The sequence below is a fragment of the Prionailurus bengalensis genome, chromosome C1 (assembly GCF_016509475.1).
Source record: "Prionailurus bengalensis isolate Pbe53 chromosome C1, Fcat_Pben_1.1_paternal_pri, whole genome shotgun sequence".
Classification (NCBI taxonomy): domain Eukaryota; kingdom Metazoa; phylum Chordata; class Mammalia; order Carnivora; family Felidae; genus Prionailurus; species Prionailurus bengalensis.
Window position 1 is genome coordinate 32,826,637 of NC_057345.1, and position 13,421 is coordinate 32,840,057.

Below are 13,421 nucleotides of genomic sequence, written 5' to 3' on the forward strand. Positions count from 1 at the left end.
ATAGTCCATCATATCTTTCTCCAATTATTTAACCTTTCTCCTACTATGGGACATTAACGTTTCTTTCCATTCCTAGTCATACAAATAAAAACCCATGACAGAAAACTATTTGAGCATGTATTTTTTGTATCCTGAATTATTTTAGAACTGGGATTGCCAGGTTACGGAGTTCAAACCTTTTCATGAATTGCTTCTCCCAAGGGACCTAGCTGTTCCCGCTGCCCCACAGCAGTGTTTGACAGCACTGAGTGGCTTGCTGTTAGCTCTGGGTTCAAATCATAACTCTGTTGGCGTAACCACCAGATCCTGTTAATTACTTTTTTTCTAAAAGATTATCCTTACTTACAATCTTTGTGACTGTCACAAGAAGACAGCTGACAAGTGCCTGTTCTATACTATGTATAAAACTTTCTGAAAGATAATCTGAGACATGGGGCACCTGGGTGGCTCAGGCTGTTGGGCAACTGACTTCACCTCGGGTCATGATCTCACGGTTCATGGGTTCAAGCCCCACATCGGGCTCCATGCTGACAGCTCGGAGCCTGGAGCCTGCTTCTGATTCTGTGTCTCCCTTTCTCTGCACCTCCCGTGCTCATGCCCAGTCTGTCTCTGACTCTCAAAAAATGAATAAATGTTAATAAGGTTTTTTTAAAAAAAAAGATGATCTGAGACAAAAGCATAGAAAATATAGTCAATAATATCGTAATAGTGCTGTATGGAGATGGACAGCAACCACAATTATCATGATGAACACTGAGTAATGTATAGATTTGGAGAATGCTATACACCTGAAACTAAGGTCTCTGTATGTCAACTTTAATAAAAAAAGTAAAATAAAATAAAACAATAAAATAAAATGACGATCTGAGACAATGGTATATCAAATGCCATGTATATAATTAGAAACAACTCTTATGTCATAGTTATACCCTTGCATTTGCACATCTTAAAACTATGTTCAGGGGCGCCTGGGTGGCGCAGTCGGTTAAGCGTCCGACTTCAGCCAGGTCACGATCTCGCGGTCCGTGAGTTCGAGCCCCGCGTCGGGCTCTGGGCTGATGGCTCAGAGCCTGGAGCCTGTTTCCGATTCTGTGTCTCCCTCTCTCTCTGCCCCTCCCCCGTTCATGCTCTGTCTCTCTCTGTCCCAAAAATAAATAAACGTTGAAAAAAAAAAATTAAAAAAAAAAAAAACAAAAAAACTATGTTCAAATCTGGGGTGGGGGGGGTAAGGGGGAACATTTTTTTTTTCATCTAACTTATTATAAATAAACTTCTTGAAAGTTGAGTTTTTAATAACACTGTGCTGAGGGCTTCTGCATCTTTCCTTAAGTACAAGAGGAACATATTGAGAGATACCAAAATATGAGAAATAAAGTATAAATAAAAATATTGAAAGCTCAATCTGTTCTCAGGGTGATTAATTAAATGGTATTTGATTAAAAATCACAGCACATTTTGTTTTTTCTACCAAAGTAGGTTAATTGGGGCATATTTTGGAAGTAATTAAGTGGTGGTAAAACTTGCAGGGACATATGTACAAGGATGTTCTTTGCAGCACTGTAGAAGCAAAAAACAAAAAAAAACAAAAAAAAACACCCTCAAAACAGAGTGAAAAGCTGTCTTGGAAACTGGTTGAAGAAGTGTTGTCACATGCATGCTATGAGATACAATGCAGCAAATAAAACACAGGCTTCGTCTCTGCCCACTTACTAAATGGGGGAAGCAAGATCTAGAGATTATGTAATAAAAACAATAAGGACAAAAATAATACGTGTGTATATATAATTGTATACGCTCATGTCATTAACATGGATTATCTGTGCATAGGAGGGAAGAGGAGAGAGGGAAGAAGGAGCAAGAAAAGAAAATAAACCCTCCATTCTTATAGACGATGTGGGCAAGTGTTAAAGTGAAACCCTATGAATGGATAGTAAAAGAAGCAAGAAGATAGGTCACTCAAACAGTGTGAACAGCTCAGTTGAAAACTTCCCCAGAGTGACTCCCTGAGCTAAATCACTTACAGGTCACCCATATTGAAGACTGACATCAAATTCCACTTCTGGGGCACCTGGGTGCATCAGTTGGTTGAGCAACGGATTTTGACTTGGGTCCTGATCTCACCGTTCATGAGTTCGAGCCCTGCACTGGGCTCTCTGTTGTCAGCACAGAACCCACTTCGGATCCTCTGTCCCCCTCTCTGTCTTTGCCTTTTCCCCATTCACGCTCTCTCTCACTAAAATAAATAAATAAATAAATAAATAAATAAATCATTTTTTAAAATCCCACTTTCTAGCCTCTTTATGTAATTTTATTTATTTTGAGAGAGACAGAGACAGCACAAGTGGGGGAGGGGCAGAGAGAGAAGGAGAGAGAGAGAATCCCAAGCAGGCTCCGTGCTGCCAGCACAGTGCCTGATGCAGGGCTCCAGCTCATGAAACCATGAGATCATGACTTGAGCTGAGATCAAGAGTCAAGTGCTTAACTGACTGAGCCCCCCAGGTGCCCCTCTAGCCTCTTTAGTTGCACATAAGATAGTACAGTAGACAGCATAGAGTTCTTTAAGATAAATAGATAAAAATAAAACCTTACAGGATGAAGTAGACACACTGTAGGAGTCAAGAGTTCTCTAAAGAAGCAGAACCAATAGGATAGAGACAGATTTTAAGGAACTGGAGACTGGCAAGTGGCACGCCCAAATTCTTCAGGGTAAGCCAACAGGCTGGAGGCCAAAGGAAGAGTTGATGATGCAGCTTCAGCTTGAAAGCGGTCTGGAGGTAGAATTGCTTCTTCCTGGGGGGGGACCTCAGTCTTTTTCTCTGAAGGCCTTTAACTGATTGGATAAGGCCTTCCTTAATACTGATTGGATATTTTATAATATAAGGCCCACCCACATTATGGAGGGTAATCTGCTTCACTCAAAGTCTACTGATTTCAATATTAATCTCACCTAGAAAGCATCCACAGCCCATCCAGAATGGTATTTGACCAAATATCTGGTTATTATGGGTACCTAGCCAAGTTGACATATAAAATAAACTATCACACCGATCAAACAATATCCTTTCAAAAATATCGGGCCCATTTTACCTACCATTTTATTTATTTATTTATTTATTTATTTATTTATTTATTATTTTTATAATTTAAATTTCTTTTTTATTTTTTTTAATTTATATCCAAATTAGTATATAGTGAAGCAATAATTTCAGAAGTAGATTCCTTAATGCCCCTTACCCATTTTGCCCATTTATCTATTTTTTTAATGTTTATTTATTTATTTATTTTTAAATTTTTTTTTTCAACGTTTATTTATTTTTGGGACAGAGAGAGACAGAGCATGAACGGGGGAGGGGCAGAGAGAGAGGGAGACACAGAATCGGAAACAGGCTCCAGGCTCTGAGCCATCAGCCCAGAGCCTGACGCGGGGCTCAAACTCACAGACCGCAAGATCGTGACCTGGCTGAAGTCGGACGCTTAACCGACTGCGCCACCCAGGCGCCCCTATTTATTTTTGAGACAGAGAGAGACAGAGCATGAACGGGGGAGGGTCAGAGAGAGAGGGAGACACAGAATCTGAAGCAGGCTCCAGGCTCTGAGCTGTAAGCACAGAGCCCGACACGGGGCTCGAACTCATGGACCGTGAGATCATGACCTGAGCCGAAGCCGGATGCTTAACTGACTGAGCCACCCAGGCACCCCTCATCTACCATTTTAAAATGAGCTGGACGAGTGACCACATTTTTTTTTCCCTTGAGTTACATTAGAAAATATAATCAGAGCACAAACACTATTCAGTGTTCTTAAGGTCTTGATCCTTCACCGACTTGGCTGAGCGCGTGTGTTTGTGTGTGTGCGCGCATGTGTGTTTGTGTGTGTGCATGTACACTTGACAGTGTGTCTATCAGCGAATGTCCTGAGCACGTGACATGGATTTACCTATACTGAAAGCTACCGGCATATGCCTTTTTGTGGGATTAATCCAATTTCTCTTACTCTTCTAGACATTCTCATCTCCCTCCTCACTAGCTCAGACATCCTTTGTGTCTTCGAGACTCAACTCAGAAATCCTTGCTTCCCAGAAATTGCCCCCTAACCACCACCACCCTTCCCCATCTCTCCAAGTCATGCCCCTCACCCCAAGTCTGATGAGGTGCCTCTCTGTGGTGTCCCCACTGTCCCTTCCATCTTCCCTCCCTCACGTACACCTTGCACCTAACACCTGCCACAATGTATCTTAATATCCTCTTTATGCATCTGTTTTACCCCCAGTAGACTAAGTTCCTCCACGGCAGGGATGATAGCTCATCCACATTGTGTTCCCATGCCTCAGCAGTATTTATTAGAAGAAGTCATAACATAAATTCTGCTTTCCTTATGAAGTTTTTCAAAGAATCTTATCCAGCCCCCTCCAGGCCACTGTTATTGAAGGCAGTTGTGCCTCGCACTTTGAAGGACCAGGACAACCTCCTTTAAAGGGTGTCTAAGCATTTTTTTTCTTTTTTTACTTCTATTTGCATTTACTTTAGGCATTTATTCCCAGGCCATAAGTGTCTGTTTCTCCAGCTTCTTCTGGGATCTCTTTTTCTTCTGCAACCTCCTCTCCCGGTTTGGGGACTAGCTGCTCTTTCCCAGTAAGGACCATCTCCGCGTGGCAAGAGAGCTCACGTGGGGGTGGAACCGACCACGAGCCCTGTAAGTTCTGCGCCGCAGCTTGGGGGCTTTTGTTCACCTGGATGTGCCCAATAACCAGAGAATCTACATCTAAACCCTTAAGTTCAGCATTCTTCTCTGCATGTTTAAGCACGTGCAGTAAAAATTCAGCGCTCTTTTTGGGCCACCGACCCCGTGTCCAGCCCCACGGTTTGGCCTGGGCACACCCACACCTACCAACTCCACCACTGCAGTGACACGGAATGGCACACGCTGTGTCTACAAAGTGACATCTTTCAGATACTTGGTGGCTTTTTGGATATGCATACCCTCGATGGCCCTAGCAGTTTCACGTGTGTTCTTAAAGTGAACACAGGGGCACCCTGGTGGCTCAGTCAGTTAAGTGTCCAACTTCGGCTCAGCTCATGATCGCACGGTGTGTGAGTTTGAGCCCCACGTCGGGCTCTGTGCTGACCGCTCAGAGCCTGGAGCCTGCTTCGGATTCTATCTCTCTCTCTCTCTCTCTGCCCTTCCCCGGCTCACACTCTTTCTCTGTCTCTCAAAAATGAGTAAAAACATTTTTAAAAAGTTAAAGTGAACACAGAGATTTGAACCTCTTGATTTGCATGATGGTGTAGGGTTTTCTGGGTCAAGGGAATAGCAAGCGAACCATTTTCAGAGACCGCCTCTCGCCGCTTAGGGGAAGAGCTGTCCAAGCATCTTAAAGGCACGGCTGCCGCCAGTGCTCTTTATACATTATGAATGTTCACAAAGCAGAATAAGGACTGGGCAGTCTTCTGAGGGAGGGGCTGCTGTGCCATTTTGATTAAAGTGAAGATTGATGTCCCCAAGGCAGACCTTAATGAGGCCTTCAGTGCTCTCATAAAATTTCCACCTAAAATAAGCATTTTGGGGATGACTGGCCCAGCTCTTAACAACCCCTCCCCTTTTTCTTTCTTTCTTTTTTTTTTTTTTTAAACATTTATTTATTTTTGAGACAGAGAGAGACTGAGCATGAACAGGGGAGGGTCAGAGAGAGGGAGACACAGAATCTGAAACAGGCTCCGGGCTCCGAGCTGTCAGCACAGGGGCCCGATGCGATGCGGGGCTCGAACTCACGGACCGCGAGATCGTGACCTGAGCCGAGGTCGGCGCTCAACCGACTGAGCCACCCAGGCGCCCCTCCCTCCCCTTTTTCTTGGAACTGCCTTGGATCTCCCAGGGCAGGCTGCTGGCAGTCACATTTAGACTGTGGGACAGCACAGGATGGGACCGGGGAAGACCGCCTGTCCCTGGGACAATCAGATTCTCCCTGACTGGCACAGAGAACTCCAGCGAGCCAGTCTCTGCCTGGAGCTGAAACTCAGAAGCCATGTTCTCTACCACGAATGGAAGAGATAGAGAATGTTTGTCACCAGTGATGAAGACCGAAACCGAGGCGAGGGATGGAGGGAAAGAACGTCCGGAGTCTTCCACGGATCTTCCACAGGTGGCTCCGTTCCCACTCTGGAGTTCCATGAGACACCCCTAGAGTGTTGTGGCAAAGTTCCCCTTTCCAGGTTGGGCTCAGTCAACTGGATTCTGTTCCTCACAACTAAGAGAGTGCCAAGAAGAGCAAGAGCGGAAGGTTCCAGGCGTCCCGCCTTAACTGGCCCAAAGAGCTGCTCACACAACCATCCTCGCTCTTTCTCTCCTGAGCAGCCGAACAGGGAAGGGAGAAGAGGCAGAGACCGACAGGAGCCTGCTTGATATCTGAGCTTCGCTGGATGTGTCCCTGCAACCTCATCATGCTTCAGTTTTTCCCTCACCTGTGCAGCAAAGATGTTTGCTGAACCTTCTCCACTGAAGTGCTCATAGGCTTAAGTAATAAATGTGTGCTCTGCAGGTTGAATTTCTCAGATTAAAAACAAAAAAAATGGCACATGATACTCAGTAATACTTGGAAATCTACCATCCAGGGAAATATATTTTCTAGTGACATTTTCCCTGAGCACTTGGAATGCTCGGCTGTGTATTAGACCTAAATATAAACTACAAATCTTAGGCCTATCTGTGTGACCCCCTTGACCTACAATTTCCCCACTGGAGAAATCAAGGTTTGACACTTGCCATAAATTCCGAATCACCCACGATAACATCGGCGGCGGGGGGCGGGGGGGGGGGGAATGAATAAATACGATTTACATATTTTCCACAGCCTTTGTTTGGGGCAGAATCGTAGATCTCCTTTCGCAAATCCTAATTTCAGTTTCCCTTCTTCTTCCAGGAAGAGCAGGAAAGAGAGAAAAAAAAAGAAAAAAAGAAAAAAAGAAAAAAAAGAAAGAAAGAAAAAGCCTCTGCTTTAAGAGAAGGGAACAGCTTGAGGTATGAGCAGCCCACAGGCAAGATAAGCCTACAAGAATTCATAGTCGCTGCTGTCCAGTAGTTGTATGACCCAGGAGTGTGAGAACCAACCAGGACAAGGCTTGGAAAGGCTTGCAGTGAAAAAGACCATTAGAAGCAGAGTTCCCACGAAGCTGCTGAGACTGGAGGTGCTGGGAGTGGAAGAAGGTTCCCGAAGGGGAGGGGAAGCCAGGTGATAATCAGAAACAGCGTACAGGCATTTCTGGCCTTGCAGAAGAAAGGGCCCTGGCGCTCCTGGACCCAGCAATTTGTTGGGATTTCTTTTTTAATGTTTATTTATCTTTGAGAGAGAGAGACAGAGCACGAGCTAGGGAGGGGCAGAGAGAGAGGGAGACACAGAATCCCAAGCAGGCTCCAGGCTCTGAGCTGTCAGCACAGAGCCTGACAGAGGACTCAGACTCACAAACCATGAGATCATGACTTGAGCCGAAATCAAGAGTTAGACGCTTAACCGACTGAGCCACCCAGGGGCATCCTGCGATTTCTTTCTTTCTTTCTTTCTTTTTTTTTTTTCCTTCTAAGAAAACACTTGAGTCCTTAACTTTATATCTGTGAGTCATTTTTCTGAATGAGGGCACCCTGGATCGTATAAACTCAGGACCCACAAATTCCAGACATGCACTGATATTAGGACTTGTTATAAACAAAGTTGTAAAGTCCTTCTCCCTCCCCTTCCACCTGCCCCTCTCCAGCCCACTGTCCTGGTTTCTAACTGCCTAGACCTTACCAGGACCAAGCTCAGTCCTGCCTCCTCAGTACCCCACCACCTTTTCCATCTTCCTCCTCAAAACCAATCTGGCTGGCTCAGTTGGTGGAGCATGTGACTCTTGATCTGGGGTCGTGAGTTCAAACCACATTGGGTGTAGAGATTACTTAAAAAAGAAAAAGTTTAAAAAAAAGAAAGAAAGAAAGAAACCCAAATCAGCCTGTCCAGTTCTCTTAGGACCATGCTGCCTGACTCACCTCTTTCCAAGGTGACAATTAATTATCTAACAGATTAGAGCTCTACTGAGGGATCACAGCCTGAACATTGATTGGAATCATGGGTTACAGTGAAGATACAGAACCTTAACCCAAGTGAATGAACTTAAATTAAATTTAAAAAATAACTTTTATCATTTATTTCCTATTACAAAAATGGCATATTTGAGAAATTTTAGAAAATACAGAGAAGCCCAAAGAAAACTATAAATATTACCCTGTAAGAAAAAACACCCAAAATTCCATCACCCCTTGCTAATCTCCCTGAACATGGTCATCTAGGTTGCTCTTTTCTAAACATATATAGATATATATTATATGATTTCTACACACATGGAAGAATCAGAATGTAATATTATTTTTTAATCTGGCTTTTTCATTTAACAATATAGTGTGAACATTTTCCCCTATCATTTAATACTTGTTTACAGGACCATTTAAATTTTTTTTAATTTTTAAATGTTTATTTATTTTAGAGAGAGACAGAGCACGAACAGAGGAGGGCAGAGAGAGAGGGAGACACAGAATCTGAAGCAGGCTCCAGGATGTTAGCAGAGAGCCGGATGCAGGGCTTGAACTCACAAACTGGGAGACCATGACCTGAGCTGAAGTCAGACACTTAACCAAGTGAGCCACCCAGGCGCCCCTATAGGATCATTTTAAATGGCTGTATAACACTGCACACAAAGATCAGCTAAATCTTGGGATAACCCAGATGAAATGGGCAAATTCCTAGAAACACACAGACTACCAAAATTGACTCAAGAAGAAACAAAATATCTGAAAAAACCTGTAACAAGTAAAGATATTAAATTAGTAATAGTATTAAAAAAAAAAAAAAAGACAACTTCCCACAGAGAAAACCACAGGCCCAGAATAATCTACTGGTTAAATCCACCAAATATTTACAGAATTAACACCAATCTGTCTCAAACTCTTTCAAAAAATTAAAGAAGAGGGAACGCTTCCTAACTCATTCTATGAGGCCAGCATGACCCCGATACCAAAGCCAAAGACATCCCCCCCAAAATAAAGGAAATTATAGACCAGTGTCACTTATGACTAGAGATGCAAAATCCTTAACACAAATTAGCAAATCCAATCCGACAGCGTTGAAAGGATTATTGACCATAACCAAGAGGGATTTATCCCAGGAATGCAAGGGAGGCGCAACGTAAGAAAATTAATCAATGTAACCCATCACATTAATAAAACCAAGAAGAAAAACCCATACAATGATCTCAGTTAACACAGAAAAAGACTTTTGACAATATCCAACCTTCTTTATGGTAAAGACTCTCAGAACACAATGGATGGATGGATGAATGGATGGATGGATGGATAGATAGATAGGTATATAGACAGAGAGAGAGAGAGATAGATGATAGGCTGACTATTACCAAGTATTGGCAAAGATGTGAATAAATCTTTATGCACTGTTCGTGGATGTGTAAATTGGTATACTCACTTCAGAAACCTGTTTTGTGGCATCTAGTAAAATTGAACATATGCAGGCGCGAGGACCCAATAATTGCATTTCTAGATATACACAAGAGAAAATGGACATATATGCACCAAAAGATGTGTACAGGAACGTCTGCAGCATTTTTTTTGTCACAGCCCCAGATGGGGAGAAAATGTTTATTGGCAGCGTGGAAAAAACAAAGAGCGGCAAATCCCTGTGATGAAATCACGTCTGGCAATGAAAATGAGCCGGCTGCAGCATAGATGGACCTCACAAACGTAAAGCTGAACAGAAGAAGCCCAATACGCAAAACCTACACACCGCGCCACCCACCCCATTTGTAGAAATTTCAAAACCACGCAAAGCTCTCTATGGTTGGAAAGGAGCAGAGTGGTTCCCTTTGGAGTGAGGGATTAGGGACTACCAGTGACAATCCGCGTTCTCAGGCCTGGAGAAACCCACTGGCCACTCCTCAAAACTCAGAGATCCTACTACACACTGGGCTTTACCTCCTCGTCCCGAGTCCGCAGCCATCAGCATGCCCCAACGCCCACCTGCAAAGGCAGATAAAGGGCTTGAGTCCTCCCGTACCTTTTCTTTCCTTGGGCCCCAAGCACTTTGAATGTCTACCCTCTTTCCTCTCAAAATCTGCCTCCTCCAATCCTGAAACCACATGGGATTTCTCCCCAAACCATCTGAACATTTGGCCCACGTGCCTGAGAAAGCTTCCCACCTCACTAATCAGGAGGGGGAGAGTCTCACAGAACCCACACCCCATCACCTAAAAAGAATCATCCTGCCCTCGAATCCCACCTTGGCCACTTACTAGCTGGAGTGACGACCTTGGGTAAATCACTTAACCTTTCTGAGGTTTGAAAGGTTTGAAAGGATTGAAAGGATTGAAAGTAACACCTGCGTTTCAGGTTTGTTTCAAGGATAAGAGGGAAAATGTGTAAACACCAAACACAAAGATTGGCACTTTGCTCAATGATTTCATTTTTGCTAAAAAGCAACAGCAGAAGCAGAAAGCACACCCTTTCTAAGCCCTGGGCTTATCCTGGGTTTAGGTGCGAACTCCCTATGGGAACAGTAGCCCATGCCAGAGCGAGGCCATGAACCCAGAGTGCAGAAAGGAAATGTAGGTGCCATCTGGCCAATTTCCAAGTAAAGCAGGACCCTCTGCAAGCCCACCGCAGGGACCACCTGCTTCCATTGTGCTCACCGCAAGAAACTCACCCTTCCGCAACGCAGCCCAATCAGCTTTATTCACGCTTACCAATTCATTCAACAGAGATTTATGGACTACCTGGTAAAAGCCAGATGCTGTGCCAGGTGTCGAAGATGCTTTGATGAGCAACACAGGTGCCAACCCTGTGCTGTTGATGCTTGGGACCTAGTGGGGCAAAGAGTTCTCCCTTTTAGGGGCACGTGGGTGGCTCAGTCTGTTAAGCATCTGACTTGATTTTGGCTCAGGTCATGATCTCACGGTCGTGAGGTGAAGCCCCATGCTGGGCTCCAAGCTGGGCGTTGAAGACACAGAACATTTCCTATTTGGTGGGCACTGTGCATCCTCTGGGTTCTCTGGGGACAGCCAGGTGTCTAAAGTTGGCCTTTCCTTTCATGAGTGTGGTTCTGTAGTTTCTTCTTCGGGGATTGGCCCCCTACCCGCCCCCCATCACGGAGGGACTCTCATCTGCCATTCTCTTGGTCAAGCAACCCTGCTGTCTTTGTTCCTCCAGCAGACCAACCAGATGGGACCTAGCATGACTCCATCTGAGGCCGCTTGGGTTCTGGGCCCAGAGCTGGTGTGAGCAAAACACTCCTTTGCCCTGAGTGCCCCTCTCATCCCGGCTGGCCAGCCTCCCCTTCCCCCTTCCCCATAGATTTCTCAGATGGGAATCAGACCCCAGCCCACCACCGTCCCCAGACTGCAGGGGCATAAATTAAGTCTCTGAATAGCCCTTCTCTCTGGACGTAAGGAAATTTCACAGCAGCATACTGAGGTGGACGGGCAGTGGGAGCTTTCGCCAAAGCTGGGTCAGTGAGGAGGTGCAGTAGTGGTAGAGAACTTAAAAATCATAACAAAACCGAGGCACCTGGGGGCTCAGTCGGTTAAGCGTCCGACTTGGGCTCAGGGCGTGATCTCACAGGTCACGAGTTCGAGCCCCGTGTCGGGTTCTGTGCCAATGGCTCGGAGCCTGGAGCCTGCTTCGGATTCTGTGTCTCCCTCTCTCTCTGCCCCTCCCCCTCTTGTACTCTGTCTGTCTCTCTCAAAAATAAATAAGAACATTAAAAAAAATTTTTTTAATCATAATAAAACCAACCAAACGTTGGTCCAATTTTTATTACCAACGGGGTAATAAGGGGGCTGTTGGGGGCCCCCTACAGCACACCTACAGCTCGCTCTAAAACTCCTCTCCACCAGTGGTTACAGTGTGACCTTTTAGTACCCCCGACCCGGGTGAGGGCATTAAGAGCCAACGAGCCAGTGTGATAGTATCACCCTTGAAAATGGACATCTGGGACTGGCCCCTCACTGTGACCTGTATCTTGATGTATCACTTTAAACTTCCCACTTACCAGACTGTCACCCTCACGTCAAGCTGGAGTCCCCCTTCCTGGTTCTCCTACTCCCATCCTGGAGATAATACTACCTCTTGGGGGGCAGGAACATTCGGAGTGAGTTAAGAGACAAAGCACCCGGCTGAGAGCTTGGCACACAGCAGTTCCCCCCGCCCCCAACACTCCAAGCCCCGCCCCACGCTGCCTGCCCCCAGGGACTCAGAAGAAGCCCTGGCAGAGTGGCCTCTTTCACACCTGTGCTCTGGTTTCCCCCAGAGTGTCACCTGTCCACCCATCTGTGCTAAGCACGTCCTTCCACTTTTCTCCTCGACCTGGAGGCTACGTGGTTAACTTTGTTTGCCCACACCTTTTTTCAGTGAAACCTACAATTGAACCATTAAACTCCACCCTGTCGTGTTTCACTTAGGGAGAAGAACCAGAGAGACTAGGTGACTTCCCAGAGCTGCACAGCCCTTACATGGTAGAATGGAACACGGAGTGGAGCTCTCCTGTCCCTCCGCTCACTGCCTGTCTTGTGTCATCATGTTGCCACCAAATAAGCCCACCTGTGGTTTCTTAGCAAAGAAAACTGTGAAGTCTGCCTTCTGCCTTTGTGCTCCCTGAAATCCCAACACACTTTGGCGAAATGATCTGCAGCAAAGTCCTTAGGTTCTATCACAGCAGTCATTCAAATATCACACATTTCAATTCGGGTTGATTTTACATTGCACGCCTGCATAGAATAAAGAATGCATGCTAATTAGAAGAAAATTTGACAAAGAACTGACCATGGGCGTATTAAGATTATGTAACATTGCATCAAAAGTGTGGAAGTGGATACAGACATTAAGGAAGAAAACGTCCAGAAATCAGATGTGCCCAGGGGTGAACTGGTAAACATGTAACAGATGGAGGTAAGGAGAAGCAAACGAGATGTGGCTCGTTAGAAATCTGCTGATTTCTGTGGTGTAAGTACTACCGCCATGGCTGATTCCAAGGCTGTTGTGATCACAGGTAAGGTCTGTGATTGTTATTCACTCATTCTTTTTCTTGTATCAAGAATAAGCCAGGCGTTGTGTGAAATACTGGAGACAAACAGGACGGGAAAAGAGATTCGGACCTCATCCTCTTGGAGCTCCGTCTAGCGGTGAGATAGATTTGATCGTAACACCGTGAAACACATGTAAAATTGTAACTCTGATGAATGTTAAGGAAGGGGAGTATGTGGTGCTCGGAGGCCATGGAACCAGAGGATAGACAGTCAGCTTGCCTGAGGGGGTGATCCTTGCACTGAGATATGAAGGAAGCTTTGGAGCATCATCATGAGAGAAGTAAGCAAGCCAGAGCATGTGCAAAGGAC

The 13,421-nt window shown here is 45.2% G+C and overlaps 1 pseudogene; it reads right to left on the reverse strand.

Annotated features, from left to right (window-relative positions):
• Positions 1-4,530: 4,530 nt before the first annotated feature.
• Positions 4,531-13,046, reverse strand: LOC122479387 (annotated as a pseudogene).
• Between the last annotated feature and the right edge of the window lie 375 nt (positions 13,047-13,421).